Below are 17326 nucleotides of genomic sequence, written 5' to 3'. Positions count from 1 at the left end.
GAAACCAACAGAAGTTGAGATATTCTAGATCATGTACCCTTTAGGAATTGTCTTGTGCATAGTTAAATAAATAAAATTTCACTAATAGATCAAATATGAATTAAATTAAGAGTTGTTTCTATAAAGATCGAGTATTTCAGGAAAATGTGTCACAAAAAGTAATTAGATTAAATGTGAATAAGAAAATTTAAAAATATCAAAAAATTCTAAAAATCTAGACAGATCCTACACAGAGATTGCTTGAAAAATGTCTTTAAGCTCTGACTCTAAAGAATCTGAAACTAGTTATCTTAGATAATGCTTTATATATAAAATTATTCAAGAATAAGGAGGCAGAACTACAGGTGGTTAAACCACTCAGAAAGGAATCATTCATTTTTGCCTTATATAAAAGGATTGGGAAAAGAATGCACATTTATAAGTTTTCAGTTATGTTTCAGTAATGGCACTTACATAACATCTGAAATGATTCTCTCACACCCATTTTCTTCTCTCAACCCAAAAGTTGACAACATGATGTCCATTTTATCCCAAATAATTTATTAAAATAGACAAGTATTTTCTTGTTTCCTTGTGTTTTTCTAAAAATAAGGACATTTTCTTTTATAACCATAGTGCAAATATCAAAATCAGGAGAAATTTATAAAATCAAGAGATTAGCATGGATGCTAACTCATGTATTTAATCCATAGATCTTTATCAGATTTTGCTAATTTTTTCAGTGATGTCCCCTTTAGCAAAAGTAAATCCTAGACCATCTGTTGTTTTGATTATTTGGCTAAGTGGTATCCATTTTCTTCATTGTGTCAATATACTGTTTTTCCTTTTGTACATAAGTAATTTGTGGAAATATACTTTAAGAATATGTAAATAACTTCTCCCACCACAACTACCAAGCCCAATCTACTTAAGTTAGAGAGGCTTTTCAAAAAAAAAATTACATTTTTTATTTAACAATTATTTACAAAGATTTTATTATGATTATGTTATTTTGATTATGCACTAATAAACATTATAATCATACTAAATCCAGAAGATTCAGGTTAGGCATTTTTAAATCCTTCATAGTCACTATATCAGGGACAAAGGATGTTTGTTTTTCTACTAGTGAGGTTCAATTTGATCCTTTGATTAAGGCTTCTGTGTATTCTAGGATTGAATAAATACACTGGGAGATATTTCTCACTATGGAAGAAGAGAGTTACAAATATGGAATGAGAGAAGTTAGAATGAATTCTGTGATACTGGATTGGATTTTGGAGATATCAACATGAATTCTGGTTTTTGATAGATAGATAGAGGCATAGAGATAGATTGTGTGTATGCGTGTGTGTATGTTAAGTAGCTCTGACTGCTTAGACAACCAGCAATGACATCCCAAAATCAAGTATCTCACTTAGTGTTTGTATCTTGGTTTCTAAATGCCATTCTCCACAAAATGAATCAGAGTTCCTTTGAGAAATGGCTAATTTCAAGACTAGGAAAGTACAAGCTAACTTTGCTATTTTTTTTACTTCATTTAAAATTTTTGCTTTACTTTTTTAATTCCATATGACAAATTTTTTTTCTAGGTTTAGTTATGATTACAATTATTAGCACATACTCAAAACAACATAATTATATTGAAATGTTGGTAAATAGTTCCTAAACATAAAAAGTACAGTTTTGGAGGTTTCAAGATGGTGGAGGCTGAGGGATTAACAGAGAGGCTGAGTTGAAGACCTTTACAAAGTAAAAGAACGCCGGGATACTGTGGATCATGGCAGACGGGAGGCAGGACTAGGTTGCAGCTCCAGACAGAGCAGTGTGTGGGTGCTCTCCTTGTGAATTTTAGCTCCAGATCGACTGCAAGAACAAACCAGCAATCCCAAGAGGACCCACAGACTCTCTGAAGAAAGCGGACTGCTCCTGCAGGAACTGGGAGACCACCCCCAAAACTGTGAGTCCCTTACCTGTGGAATTGGGACTGGGAGACCCTCCTCTTCTGAAAACACACCCCCACTGGAGAAACTGAAGGTCTGTTTGCAGGAGAAGTTTCCAACTTCACCTGGAGCTGAATCAATTTGGAGAGCCAAGTGAACTACAAGGGTAGAGGAAGCAGCAGAAAGGCCCTGGGCACTCGCTGGGTCCCCAAGTCAGCCATTCCTGCCTGGCACCACAGGGATCTAACGGGAGAGGAGCAGGGAGTAAAACTACACAGGGAGAAGGAAATCTCTAGCTAAAACTTTGTAACAATTTGAACCCAATGAGAAGCCTCCTTGCCAGTACCTGGGGCAGGGCGCAAATCCGGTGTGCAGACTTTGCAGGTCAGGGAAGAACCAAGCCTTTTTCTTTCCCAGCTGGGAGGCGAATAGCCTGGGGCAGGTTTTCAAGCCCATACTGCACTCTGCCTGGAAACAGACTGGGGGCTGTTAGCAGGGGCACTGCGGGAAAGAGACGGGCCCTTTGGTTTGCATGGGAGCTCGGTGAGGCCTGTGACTGCCAGCTTTCCCCCACTTCCCTGGCAACCTGCATGACTCAGCAGAGGCAGCCATAATCCTCCTAGGTACACAACTCCAATGACCTGGGACTCTCACCCCCATCCCCCACAGCAGTGGCAGCAAGACCTGCCCAAGGAGAGTCTGAGCTCAGACACACCTAGCCCCGCCCCCACATGATGGTTCTTTCCTACTCACTCTGGTAGCAGAAGACAAAGGACATATAATCCTGGCAGTTCTACGGCCCCATCCACTGCCAGTTTTTCCCCCATACTACCACAGCTAATGCTATCTGGAAAGCGCCACCTCCTGGCAGGAGACCAACCAGCACAAAAATAGAGCATTAAACCACCAAAGCTAAGGACCCTTAGAGTTCATTGCACCCCTGTGCCACCTCAACCAGAACAGGCACTGGTATCCATGGCTCCATAGATAGTTCACATCACAGGACTCTGTGCAGATAACCCCCAGTACCAACCTGGAGCTGGGTAGACTCTCTGAGTGGCTAGACCCAGAAGAGAGATAACAATCACTGCAGTTCAGCTCACAGGAAGCCACATCCATAGGAAAAGGAGGAGAGTAGTACATCAAGGGAGTATCCCGTGAGACAAAAGAATCTGAACAGCCTTCAGCCCCAGACCTTCCCTCTGATAGAGCCTACCCAAATGAGAAGGAACTAGAAAAACAACCCTGGTAATATGACAGAAGAAGGCTCTTCAACACCATTTAAAAAATCACACTAGTTCACCAGCAATGGATCCAAACCAGGAAGAAATCCCTGATTTACCTGAAAAAGAATACAGGAGGTTTGTTATTAAGCTAATCAGGGAGGGACCCAAGAAAGGCAAAGCCCAATGCAAGGAAATCCAAAATGTGATACAAGAAGTGAAAGGAGAAATATTCAAGGAAATAGACAGTTTAAAAAAATTTTAAAATTCAGAAAATTTTGGACACACTTTTAGAAATGTGAAATGCTCTGGAAAGTCTCAGCAATAGAATTGAACAAGTAGAAGAAAGAAATTCAGAGCTAGAAGACAAAGTCTTCGAATTAACCCAATCCAACAAAGACAAAGAAAAAATAATAAGAAAATATGAACAAAGCCTCCAAGAAGTCTGGGATTATGTTAAATGACCTAACCCAAGAATAATTGGTGTCCCTGAGGAAGAAGAGAATTCTAAAAGCTTGGAAAACATATTTGGAGGAATAATCAAGGAAAATTTCTCTGGCCTTGCTAGAGACCTAGACATCCCTTACAAGAAGCACAAAGAACATCTGGCAAATTCATTGCAAAAAGACCTTTGCCTAGGCACATTGTCATTACATTATCCAAAGTTAAGATGAAGGAAAGAATCTTAAGAGCTCTGAGACAGAAGCACCAGGTAACCTATAAAGGAAAACCTATCAGATTAACAGCAGATTTCTCAGCGGAAACCCTACAAGCTAGAAGGGATTGCGGCCCTATCTTCAGCCTTCTCAAACGAAACAATTATCAGCCAAGAATTTTGTATCCAGTGAAACTAAGCATCATATATGAAGGAAAGATACAGTCTTTTTCAGATAAACAAATGCTGAGAGAATTCACCATTACCAAGCCACCACTACAAGAACTGCTAAAAGGAGCTCTAAATCTTGAAACAAATCCTGGAAACACATAGAAACAGAGCCTCTTAAAGGCATAAATCACACAGGACCTATAAAACAAAAATACAAGTTAACAAGCAAAAACAAAAAACAAACAAACAAAAAAAACGAAGTACACAGGCAACAAACAGCATGATGAATGCAACAGTACCTCATATTTCAATACTAACATTGAATGTAAATGGCCTAAATGCTCCACTTAAAAGATACAGAACCACAGAATGGACAAGAACTCACCAAACAACTATCTGCTGCCTTCAGGAGATTCATCTAGCATGTAAGGACTCATATAAATTTAAAGTAAAGGGGTGGGAAAAGGCATTTTATACAAATGGATGCCAAAAGGAAACAGGGGTAGCTATTCTTATATCAGACAAAACAAACTTAAAAGCAACAGCAGTTGGCCGGGCGCGGTGGCTCACGCCTCTAATCCTAGCACTTTGGGAGGCCGAGGCGGGCGGATCACGAGGTCAGGAGATCGAGACCATCCTGGCTAACACGGTGAAACCCCGTTTCTACTAAAAGTACAAAAAATGAGCCGGGCGTGGTGGCGGGCGCGCGTAGTCCCAGCTACTCGGGAGGCTGAGGCAGGAGAATGGCCTGAACCCGGGAGGCAGAGCTTGCAGTGAGCCGAGATTGCGCCACTGCACTCCAGCCTGGGCGACAGAGCAAGACTCCATCTCAAAAAAAAAAAAAAAAAAAAGCAACAGCAGTTAAAAGAGTCAAGGAGGGACATTATATAATGGGTAAAAGGCCTCGTCCAAAAGGAAAATTTCACAATCCTAAACATATGTGCTTCTAACACTGGAGCTCCCAAATTTATAAAACAATTACTAATAGACCTAAGAAATGAGATAGACAGCAACACAATAATAGTTGGGGGCTTCAATACTCCACTGACAGCATTAGACAGGTCATCAAGACAGAAAGTCAACAAAAAAACAATGGATTTAAACTAGACCTTGAAACAAATGGACTTAACAGATACATGTAGAACATTTCGTCCAACAACTGGAGAATACACATCGTACTCAACAGCACATGAAACTTTTTCCAAGATAGACCATATAATAGGCCATAAAACGAACCTCAGTAAATTTAAGAAAATTGAAAGTGTATCAAGCACTCTGTCAGACCACAGTGGAATAAAACTGGAAATCAACTTCAAAAGGAACCTTCAAAACCATGCAAATACATAGAAATTAAATAACCTGCTCCTGAATGACCATTGGGTCAAAAATGAAATCAAGATGGAAATTTAAAAATTCTTCAAATTCAACAACAATAATGACACAACCTATCAAAACCTCTGGGAAACAACAAAGGATGTGCTAAGAGGATAGTTCACAGCCCTAAATGCCAACATCAAAAATGCTGAAAGAGTGCAAACTGACACTTTGAGGTCGGACCTCAAGGAACTAGAGAAAAGAAAAACAAACGAATCCCAAACCTAGCACAGGAAAGGAAATAATCGAGATTAGAGCAGAACTAAATGAAATTGAAATAAAAAAATACAAAAGATAAATGAAACAAAAAGCTGGTTCTTTGAAAATATAAAATCGATAGACCATTGGCAAGATTAACCAAGAAAAGCAGAGAGAAAATCCAAATAACCTCACTAAGAAACAAAACAGGAGATATTACAACTGACATCACTGAAATACAAAACATCATTCAAGGCTACTATGAACACCTAAAACCTAGAAGAGATGGATAAACTCCTGGAAAAATGCAACCCTCCTAGCTTAAATCAGGAAGAATTAGATACCCTAAACAAACCAATAACAAGCAGTGAGATTGAAATGGTATTTTAAAAATTAGCAACAAAAAAAGTCCAGGACCAGATGGATTCACAGCAGAATTCTACCAGACATTCAAAGAAGAATTGGTACCAATTTTTTTGACACTGTTCTACAAATAGAGAAAGAAGGAACCTTCCCTAATTCATTCTATGAAGCCAGCATCACCCTAATACAAAAATCAGGAAAGGACATAATCAAAAAAGAAAACTACAGACCAATATCCTTGAGGAATATAGATGCTAAAATCCTTAACAAAATACCAGCTAACCAAATCCAACAACATATCAAAAAGACAATCCACCATGATCAAGTGGGTTTCATACCAGGGATGCAGGGATGGTTGAACATATGCAAGTCAATAAATGTGATACATTTGGTGGTGGCTCATGCCTGTAATCCCAGCACTTTGGGAGGTCAAGGAGGTCAAGTTGGGTGGATCACTTGAGGCCAGAAGTTCAAGACCAAACTGACCAACAAGGTGAAACATAGCCAACATGGCAAAACCCCATCTCTACTAAAAATCCAAAACTTAGCCAGGCATGGTGATGCATGCCTGTAATCCCAGCTACTCAGGAAGCTGACATAAATAGACAATTCTCAAAAGAAGATATACAAGTGACCAACAAACACATGAAAAAATGCTCAACATCACTAATGATCAGGGAAATGTAAATCAAAACCACAATGAGATATTACCTCACTCCTGCAAGAATGGCCATAATCAAAAAATCAAAAACAGACATTGGCATGGATGTGGTGAACAGGGAACACTTCTACACTGCTGGTGGGAATGTAAATTAGTACAGCTGCTATGGAAAACAATGTGGAGATTTCTTGTAGAACTAGCATTTGATCCAGCAATCCCACTACTGCGTATCTACCCAGAGGAAAAGAAGTCATTATTCGAAAAAGATACTTGCACATGCATGTTTATAACAGCACAATTCACAATTGCAAAATCATGGAACCAACCCAAATGTCCATCAATCAACGAGTAGATAAACTGTGGCATATATATATACAATGGAATATTATGCAGCCATAAAAAGGAATGAATTAACAGCATTTGCAGTGACCTGGGCTATTATTCTAAGTGAAGTAACTCAGGAATGAAAAACCAAACATCATATGTTCTCACTGTTATGTGGGAGCTAAGCTATGAGGACACAAAGGCCTAAGAATGATACAATGGACTTTGGGGACTTGGGGAGAAGAATGGGGCGGGGAGGGATAAAAGACTACAAATATGGTGCAGTGTATACTGCTCAGGTGATGGGTGCACCAAAATCTCAGAAATCACCACTAAAGAACTTCCTCATGTAACCAAATACCACCTGTACCTCAATAACTTATGGAAAAAACAAAACAATAATCTTCAAGTGGGGGAAAATCAGTTAAAAGCAAATAAATACATTAAATAAATAGATAAATAAAATAAACAAAGTAAAAGAAGTCAGGAGTCATCCATTCTCCCAGTCCTGGCACCACAACAGAAGTGTTTTGTTTTCATTTTTTAATAAACAAGTAAACTATACAAATTATCAACATGGGACAGAAATCTACATCATCCACCAAGAGTGAAAAATTTATTCTTTTTTTTTTTTTTTGTAGAGATGGGGTCTTGCTATGTTTCTCAGGCTGAACTCAAACTCCTGACCTCAAGCGACCCACCTGAGCCTCCCAAAATGCTGAGATTGCAGGTATAAGTCACTGCACCCAGTTAAGAGTGAAAAATTTATGAACCCCACAGACCAAGCCTGAAAGAAAACTAGAAAGAAAGAATTAAAGAACAAAAAATAGTGCATGATGGTATGAGTTGCAGTTTTAAAAATGAGGGATCCCAAATAGATTATCTGGAACATGGAGAAATTAGATGTAAGAAGTTTAATGTAGTGCAACAGCCACAATTAAATGAGAAAGTAGAAAGCTGCATGAAACCTTTGAATATATTCTATGACTCTATGAAAAAGAGAATCTAAATATTTACAAAAGAATCAAGAAAGCTGGAAGTAGACTATGAACAGAAGAGGGCTCAACTTAGCCAATATTTTGTTGCTGTCAAGAATGCTCAGCATGTAGAAGTGGACAGTATTCCTTTGCCAGATATGTAACATGCTACTTACATTTTGATCCAGGACATTCCACTTCCTGGTGCCCAGCCACCCCCTAACCTTAAGAAAACCTCAGCCTATGGACCTCCAACTCAGGTAGTTTCTATACTTCCTCTTCTTGGACACGGTGTTCCACATTTATGTCCTGGTCTTCTTCCTGGTCCACCTCCTCCTCAAGTCTTGCAGATTAATGGCTCTAAAGTGGGCTTTGCCCTAGATCTTCCTCCTTATAGGTGAGATGAAGGCATGTTATGTAGTCCTGAACTTGCCCAGCAGAGTCAAAATGATGATGTTTCCAGCACCAGTGAAAATGATGGCGCTCCTGATGATATGGATCAAGATAAGCATGATGACAGTACGGAGACAGTGACACTGACAGATCAGATGGAGAATGTGAGGGGTGAATTTGTGCACCATGATGATGATGAGAGAGACAACAGTGAAGAAAAGAAGTCAGGTCTGAGTGCATGTTCTAACCCAATGCAAGGAAGCTAAGAACCTTGAAAAAGATTAGATGAATTGCTAACTACAATAACCAGTTTAGAGAAGAACATAAATAACCTAATGGAGCTGAAAAACACAGCATGGGAACTTCGTGAAGCATACAAAGGTATCAATAGCTGAATTGATCAAGCAGAAGAAAGGATATAAAAGTTTGAAGATCAACTTAATGAAATAAAGCATGAAGACAAGATTAGAGAAAAAAGAATGAAAAGGAATGAAACAAAGCCTTCAAGAACATGGGACTATGTGAAAAGATTGGTGTACCTGAAAATCACAGGGAGAATGGAATCAAGTTGGAAAACACTATTTAGGATATTATCCAGGAGAATTTCCCCAACCTAGAAAGATAGACCAACATTTCAATTCAAGAAGTCCTGAGAACACCACAAAGATACTCCTCAAGAAAAGCAACCCCAAGACACATAATCATCATATTCACCAAGGCTGAAATGAAGGGAAAAATGTTAAGGGCAGCCAGAGAGAAAGGTCAGGTTACCCGCAAAGGGAAGCCCATCAGACTAAGAGCAGATCTTTCTGCAGAAACCCTACAAGCCAGAAGAGAGTGGGGGTCAATATTCAATGTTCTTAAAGAAAAGAATTTTCAACCCAGAATTTCATATCCGGCCAAAGAAAGTTTCATAAGTGAAGGAGAAATAAAATCCTTTACAGACAAGCAAATGCTGAGAGATTTTGTCACCATCAGGCCTACCTTACAAGAGTTCCTGGAGAAAACACTAAAAATGGAAAGGAACAACCAGTACCAGCCACTGCAAAAACATGACAAATTGTAAAGAACACCAATTCTAGGAAGAAACTGCATCAACTAACAAGCAAAATAACCAGCTAACATCATAATGACAAGAGCAAATTCACACGTAACAATATTAACCTTAAAGGTAAATAGGCTAAATGCCCCAATTAAAAGACATAGACTGGCAAATTGGATAAAGAGTCAAGATCCATCAGTGTGCTGTATTCAGGAGACCCATCTCACGTGCAGAGACACACACAGGCTCAAACTGAAGGGATGGAGGAAGATCTACCAAGCAAATGGAAAACAAAAAAAAGCAGGGGTTGCAATCCTAGTCTCTGATAAAACAGACTATAAACCAGCAAAGATCAAAAGAGACAAAGAAGGCCATTACATAATGGTAAAGGGATCAATTCAACAAGAAGAACTAACTATCCTAAATTTATATGCACCCAATACAGGAGCACCCAGATACATAAAGAAAGTCCTTAGAGAACTACAAAGAGACTTAGACCCCACACAATAATAATGGGAGACTTTAACACCCCACTGTCAACATTAGACAGATCAAGACAAAAAGTTAACAAGGATATCCAGGTGTTGAACTCAACTCTGCACCAAGCAGACCTAATAGACATCTACAGAACTCTCCACCCCAAATCTACAGAATATACATTCTTTTCAGCACCACATTGCACTTATTCCAAAACTGACCACATAGTTGGAAGTAAAGCACTCCTCAGCAAATGTAAAAGAACAGAAATCGTAACAAACTGTCTCTCAGACCACAGTGCAATCAAATTAGAACTCAGGATTAAGAAACTCACTCAAAACTGCACAACTACATGGAAACTGAACAACCTGCTCCTGAGTGAATACTGGGTACATAACGAAATGAAGGCAGAAATAAAGATGTTCTTTGAATCCAGTGAGAACAAAGACACAACATACCAGAATCTCTGGGACACATTTAAAGCAGTGTGTAGAGGGAAATTTATAGCACTAAATGCCCACAAGAGAAAGCAGGAAAGATCTAAAATCAATGCCCTAACATCATAATTAAAAGAATGAGAGAAGCAAGACAAAAGACATTCAAAAGCTAGGAGAAGGCAAGAAATAACTAAGATCAGAGCAGAACTAAAGGAGATAGAGACACAAAAAACCCTTCAACAAATCAATGAATCCCAGAGCTGGTTTTTTGAAAAGATCAACAAAATAGACCACTAGCAAGACTAATAAAGAAGAAAACAGAGAAGAATCAAATAGATGCAATAAAAAATGATAAAGGGGCTATCACCACCAATCCCACAGAAATACAAACTACCATCAGAGAATACTATAAACACCTCTATGCAGATAAACTAGAAAATCTATAAGAAATGGATAAATTCCTGAACACATACACCCTCCCAAGACTTAAACCAGGAAGAAGTTGAATCCCGAAATATACCAATAACAGGCTCTGAAATTGAGGCAATAATAAAAGCCTACCAATGATAAAAAGTCCAGGACCAGACAGATTCACAGCTGAAATTCTACCAGAGATACAAAGACGAGCTAGTACCATTCCTTCTGAAACTATTCTAATCAATAGAAAAAGAGGGAATCCTTCCTAACCCATTTTATGAGGCCAGCATCATCCTGATACCAAAGCCTGGCAGAGGCACAGCAAAAAAAAAAGAGAATTTTAGACCAATATCCCTGATGAACATCAATAGAAAAGTCCCCAATAAAATACTGGCAAACTGAATCCAGCAGCACATCAAAAAGCTTATCCACCATGATCAAGTGGGCTTCATCCCTGGGATGCAAGGCTGGTTCAACATACGTAAATCAATAAATGTAATCCAGCATATAAATGGAACCAAAGACAAAAACCAAATGATTATCTCAATAGATGCAGAAAAGGCCTTTGACAAAATTCAACACCCCTTCATGCTAAAAACTCTCAATAAACTAGGTATTGATGGGACGTATCTCAAAATAATAAGAGTTATTTATGACAAACACACAGCCAATATCATACTGAATGGGCAAAAACTGGAAGCATTCCCTTTGAAAACTGGCACAAGACAGGGATGCCCTCTCTCACCACTCCTATTCAACACAGTGTTGGAAGTTCTGGCCAGGGCAGTCAAGCAGAAGAAAGAAATAAAGGGTATTCAATTAGGAAAACAGGAAGTCAAATTGTCCCCGTTTGCAGATGACAGGACTGTATATTTAGAAAACCCCACTGTCTTAGCCCAAAATCTCCTTAAGTTGATAAGCACCTTCAGCAAAGTCTCAGGGTACAAAATCAGTGTGCAAAAATCACAAGCATTCCTATACACCAATAACAGAGAAACAGAGAATCAAATTGTGAGTGAACTCCCATTCACAATTGCTTCAAAGAGAATAAAAAACCTAGGAATCCAACTTACAAGGGATGTGAAGGACCTCTTCAAGGAGAACTACAAACACTGCTCAATGAAATAAAAGAGGACACAAACAAATGGAAGAACATTCCATGTTCATGGATAGGAAGAATCAATATCATGAAAATGGCCATACTGCCCAAGGTAATTTATAGATTCAACGCCATCCCCATCAAGCTACCAATGACTTTCTTCATAGAATTGGAAAATAAAGTTCATATGGAACCAAAAAAGAGCCTGCATTGCCAAGACAATCCTGAGCCAAAAGAACAAAGCTGGAGGCATCATGCTACCTGACCTCAAACTATATTACAAGGCTAGAGTAACCAAAACAGCATGCTACTGGTACCAAAACAGAGATATCAACCAATGGAACACAACAGTGCCCTCAGAAATAATACCACACATCTACAACCATCTGATCTTTGACAAACCTGACAAAAACAAGAAATGGGGAATGGATTCCCTATTTAATAAATGGTGCTGGGAAAACTGGCTAGCCATATGTAGAAAGCTGAAACTGGATCCCTTCCTTACACCTTATACAAAAATTAATTCAAGATGAATTAAAGACGTCAATGTTAGACCTAAAACCATAAAAACCCTAGAAGAAAACCTAGGCAATACCATTCAGGACATAGGCATGGGCAAGGACTTCATGACTAAAACACCAAAAGCAATGGCAACAAAAGCCAAAATTGACAAATGGGATCTAATTAAACTAAAGAGCTTCTGCACAGCAAAAGAAACTACCATCAGAGTGAACAGGCAACCTACAGAATGGGAGAACATTTTTACAATCTACTCATCTGACAAAGGGCTAATATCCAGAATCTACAAAGAACTTAAACAAATTTACAAGAAAAAATCAAACAATCCCATCGAAAAGTGGGCAAAGGATATGAATAGACACTTCTCAAAAGAAGACATTTATGCAGCCCACAGACACATGAAAAAATACTCGTCATCACTGGCCATCAGAGAAATGCAAATCAAAACCACAATGAGATATCATCTCACACCAGTTAGAATGGCAATCATTAAAACATCAGGAAACAACAGGTGCTGGACAGGATGTGGAGAAATAGGAACACTTTTACACTGTTGGTGGGACTGTAAACTAGTTCAACCATTGTGGAAGACAGTGTGGCGATTCTTCAAGGATCCAGAACTAGAAATACCATTTGACCCAGCCATCCCATTACTGGGTATATACCCAAAGGATTATAAAGCATGCTGCTATAAAGACACATGTTCACGTATGTTTATTGTGGCACTATTCACAATAGCGAAGACTTGGAACCAACCCAAATGTCCATCAATGATAGACTGGATTAAGAAAATGTGGCACATACACACCATGGAATACTATGCAGCCATAAAATAGGATGAGTTCATGTCCTTTGTAGGGACATGGATGAAGCTGGAAGCTATCATTCTGAGCAAACTATCGCAAGGACAGAAAACCAAACACTGCATGTTCTCACTCATAGGTGGGAACTGAACAATGAGAACACTTGGACACAGAATGGGGAACATCACACACTGGGGCCTGTTGTGGGGTGGGAGCAGTGGGGAAGGATAGCATTAGGAGAAATACCTAATGTAAATGACAAGTTAATGGGTGCAGGACACCAACATGGCACATGTATACGTATATAACAAACATGCACGTTGTGCACATTTACCCTAGAACTTAAAGCATAATTTAAAAAAAAGAAAAAAGAAAGAAATATGTCTCCTTATTAAGAAAACATAACTTTTATCCAAGCTTATTCTTCTTGGTTAAAAAAAAGGAAACACAACTTTTGTTGGAATCAATTTAAAGAGAATATATGCATCGATGGTAGACTGGAAAAGAAAATGTGGTACATCTACACTATGGAATACTATGCAGCCATAAAAAGGAATGAGATCATGTCCTTTGCAGGAACATGGATGAAGCTGGAAACCATCATCCTCAGCAAACTAACACAGGAACACAAAACCAAATACCGCATGTTCTCACTCATAAGTGGAAGTTGAACAATGAGACCACATGGACATAGGGAGGGAAACAACACACACCAGGGCTTGTTGGGGGTTAGTGGGTGAGGGGAGGGAACCTAGTGGATGGGTCAATAGTGCAGAAAACCACCATGGCACACATATACGTAAGTAAAAAACCTGCACATTCTGCACATGTATCTGGGAACTGAAAGTAAAATAATTTTTTAAAAAGATTGGGGGAGGGGATATATGAGCTAATAATAGTAGTATATTAAGTTGGGCTCCTATCTCACGTGATAGCATTATAGCCCCAGCAAGCAATTTGTTTCCAGGTTAAAGACTTTACGTGTGTGTCAACAGTAGGTATGTTGTATCTCTGAACAGAATTATCACCGGCTTTTTAACAATTGTAATTGTAATATTAGCATTTTATACTTTCCTTATTTCATATTTAAGACTTATGCATGTTTTTTAGTTGTCTTAGCTGAGGGTATCTAGAAGGAACTGGAAAGAACAGGTATAAATACCTGACATCTTTGGTCTCAAGATATTAGGACTGTTTATACCACCTAAAGTGATAAGCATTTTCAGTGCAACCCCATCAAAATTCCAGTGACCTCTCTGCTTCTCCCATTTGACAAATATCCAATTTTCTTATGCAGCATCAGCCCTCTTCCTGAGACTCCAGAGTGAAAGTGAAGGCAGGAGTAAATGGATTTGGCCATATTAGGTGCCTGTTCATGAGGGCTGCTTTTAATCCTGGCAAAGTGGATACTGTTACCACCAATGGCCCTTTCGTTGACCTCAACTACATGGTCTGCATGTTCCATTATGATCCCAACCATGGCAAGTTCCATGGTACCATCAAGGCTGAGAATGGGAAGCTTGTCATCAATGGAAATCCTGTCACTATCTTTCAGGAGTGAGAGCTCACCAAAACCAAATGAGATAATGCTGGTGCTAATTATGTCATGGAGTCCACTGGCATCTTCACTACCTTGGCGAAGGCTGGGGCTCACCTGGAGAGGGGAGCCAAAAGGTTCATCATCTCCATCCCCTCTGCAGATGTCCCCATGTTTGTGATAGGCATGAACCAGAAGCATGAAAACAACCTCACAATCATCAGCAATGCCTCCTGTACCACCAACTGCTTAGATTCCCTGGCCAAGGTCATTCATGACAACTTTGGCATCAGGGAGGGACTCATGACCACAGTCCACAACATCATTGCCACCCAGAAGACTGTGGATGGCCCCTCCGGGAAACTCTGGCATGACAGCCATGGGGCTTTGCAGAACGCCATTCCTGCATCTACTGGTGTTGCCAAGTAAATGGGCAATGAGAGGGCAAGGTCATTCCTAAGCTTAATGCGAAGCTCACTCGCATGGTCTTCTGTGTTCCCAGCACCACTGTGTCAGTTGTGGAACTGACCTCCTGTCTGGAGAAACCTGCCAGACAGGTTTCTTCAGACATCAAAAAGGTGGTGAGGCAGGCACCCAAGGACCCCCTCAAGGGCATCCTGGGCTACACTGAGCACCAGGCTGTCTCTTTGGAATTTAAAAGCAATACCCACCTTCCACCTTTGATGCTGGGGCTGGCACTGCCATCAATGACCACTTTGTCAAGCTCATTTCCTGGTATGGCAATGAATTTGCCTACAGTAACAAGGTGATGGACCTCATGGTACACATGGCCTCTAAGGAGTAAAATCTCCCAATCACTAACCCCAAGGAGAGCACTGGAAGAAGAGAGGGACCCTCAGCTGCTGGGGATTCCCTGCTGCACTCAGTCCCCGACCACACAGAAGAAGGAGAGACCTAGGGAGCTGCACCATGTCACTTACCATTGATAAAGTCCCTTGTATTCAGCCAAAAAAAAAAAAAAAAAAAAAAAAAAAAAAAAAAAAAAAAAAAAAAAAAAAAAAAAAAAAGATATTTCATAGAAATAGAAAAAAACAATTCTAAAATTTGTGTGAAACCACAACATACTTCAAGTAATCAAAACAACGTTGAGGAAAACAAAGTCGAAGGCATCACACTTCTTAATCTCAAATTATATCACAAAAGAGGCATAATGAAGCAGTATGAAAATAGACATAAAAACAGACATATAGGCCGGGCACGATGGCTCATGCCAGTAATCCCAGCACTTTGGGGAGCCAAGGTAGGTGGATCACCTGAAGTCAGGAGTTCAAGACCAGCCTGGCCAGCATGGTGAAACCCCATCTCTATCTACTAAAAATACAAAAATTAGCTGGGCATGGTGGCGGGCGCCTGTAATCCCAGCTACTCTGGAGGCTGAGGCAGGAGAATCTCTTGAACCTGGGAGGCGGAGGTTGCAGTGAGCCGAGATTGTGCCACTGCCCTCCAGCCTGGGCAACAGAGTGAGACACCGTCTCAAAAAAACAAAACAAAACAAAACAAAAAAACAGAGATATAGACCAATGGAACAGAAGAGAGAGCCCATAAATAAATCTAAGCATGTACAGTCGATTAATTTTTGACAAAGCCACCAAGAAGACACAACGAGGAACAGATAGTCTCTTCAATACATGGTGTTTGGAAAACCCGATATCCACTTGCAAAAAGGATGAAACTGGACCCTTGTCTTATACTGCACACAAAAATAAACTAGAAGGATATTAAAGACCTGAAACCATTAAATTCCTAGAGGAAAACAGGAAAATCTCAATATTGGCCTTGACAAGGATTTTTTTGATATCTCACCAAAAAGAACAGGTAATAAGAATGAAAGAAACAGGTGGAATGATATCAAACTAAAACACTCTACACAGCAAAGAAAATGATCAAAATTGACAGCCAATGGATTGGGAGAAAATATCTATGAAGCATATACCAGAAAAAGGGTTGAGATCCAAAATATATAGGGAACTCAAACAATTCTACAGCAAAAGAAACAAATAATCCTATTAAAATGTAGGCAAATAATCTGACCAGATATTTCTCCAAAGAAGAAGTACCAACAGGTGTAGCAAAAGGTGCTCAACATCATGAAACATCAGGGAAATGGAAATAAAAACCACAATGAGTACCTCACATCTATTAGGATGGCTACTATCAAAAAGACAAGAGAGTAAACAATGTCGGTGAGGATGCGGAGAAAAGGGAACCCTTGCACACTGTTGGTGGAAATGCAGATTGGTGCAGCCATTATGGAAAAAAAATTGGAGGTTTCTAATGGAATTTTTTTAAAAAGCCACCATGTAACCTAGCAATCCCTCTTCCGGGCATATACTCAAGGGAAATGCAATCATGACCTTGTAAAGACACTGTGCTCTTGTGTTCATCCCAGCATTATTCACAACAGCCAAGAGGTAGAAACAACCTGTCTGTCGATGGAAGAAAGGATAAAAAACATTGTAGGACACACACACACACACACACACACACACACACACACACACACACACAGGAATGTTCTTCAGCTTTAAAAAAGATCCTGCCACTTGCAAGAAAATATAGGTGAACCCAGACGACATCGTGCTAAGTGAAAAAAGCCAAACACAGGAAAAATATACCATGTGAACTCACTTACATGTGGAAGATTATTTTTTAATTACAAAACTCAAATACATAGAAACAGAGAGTAGAAAGATGGTTACCAGGGGCACAGGTA

The 17326-nt window shown here is 39.5% G+C and overlaps 1 pseudogene; it reads left to right on the top strand.

Annotated features, from left to right (window-relative positions):
* The first annotated feature begins 14388 nt into the window (after positions 1-14388).
* Positions 14389-15397, top strand: LOC100592144 (annotated as a pseudogene).
* Positions 15398-17326: the final 1929 nt, after the last annotated feature.

This window comes from Nomascus leucogenys, chromosome 23, assembly GCF_006542625.1.
Source record: "Nomascus leucogenys isolate Asia chromosome 23, Asia_NLE_v1, whole genome shotgun sequence".
Taxonomy (NCBI): domain Eukaryota; kingdom Metazoa; phylum Chordata; class Mammalia; order Primates; family Hylobatidae; genus Nomascus; species Nomascus leucogenys.
The sequence above is the reverse complement of the archived record's forward strand: the minus strand, read 5'-3'. Positions and strand labels throughout refer to the sequence as shown.